The sequence below is a fragment of the Schistocerca cancellata genome, chromosome 9, assembly GCF_023864275.1.
Source record: "Schistocerca cancellata isolate TAMUIC-IGC-003103 chromosome 9, iqSchCanc2.1, whole genome shotgun sequence".
Lineage (NCBI taxonomy): Eukaryota > Metazoa > Arthropoda > Insecta > Orthoptera > Acrididae > Schistocerca > Schistocerca cancellata.
In genome coordinates this window covers 357,510,831-357,511,527 of record NC_064634.1, presented here as the reverse complement: position 1 = coordinate 357,511,527, position 697 = coordinate 357,510,831, and the positions used below count along the sequence as shown (strand labels likewise).

Below are 697 nucleotides of genomic sequence, written 5' to 3'. Positions count from 1 at the left end.
GCCGAATGTTCGTTATCTGATATTTCAGACTTGAGGATCCCCTCCCTTTCGCGTGTAATAGAATATTTTTACTATTTCAGTTTACATCAGATAATGGAACTGTAACTGTTCCGAAACAGGTCATGGATTATGCAACTGTCCTGCGGTTATCTTCATTTTTCAAAATAACTCTTACTTCCTTGTATCTCGAGCATCGCAACGCAAAGAGGGGCTTGGAGTAATTTCCGAACTCACTTAAATGTGCTGTTTCTCTTATCACTGATTGCACAAAAGAATTAGTTTTATGGTGTACCAGACAACAAAAGTTTAAAAAACCTGTCGCCCAGCGTGGGGCTCGAACCCACGACCCTGAGATTAAGAGTCTCATGCTCTACCGACTGAGCTAGCCGGGCCGCGCGAGGAGCGGGCACCCATGATGCAGTAGAAAGGTGCAATGTAGTAGTCCATCCTTTCTTTGCTGTTTGTGGAGAGATGTCAATATTTGATGTGGGAATTTGTCTACGTAGCAGCAAGACGAAACGACTTTTACTGATGGTCGACCACGAAAGCCACGCGTCTTTGGTGGAAGCAAAGTAAAATGCATTCCAGCGCTGGCCAGTAAATAAAGCACACTACGAGACTACTGCGTCTACAAAGCCTAAGCTTAAAGCATCTTTGTCCATAGTTGCTGTTATATACTACAATATGGTGATACGCT

The 697-nt window shown here is 43.6% G+C and overlaps 1 non-coding gene across 1 annotated transcript; it reads right to left on the bottom strand.

Annotated features, from left to right (window-relative positions):
- Positions 1-319: 319 nt before the first annotated feature.
- Positions 320-392, bottom strand: Trnak-cuu (transfer RNA lysine (anticodon CUU)). Its single transcript has one exon. It is a non-coding gene; the product is annotated as a tRNA-Lys (tRNA).
- Positions 393-697: the final 305 nt, after the last annotated feature.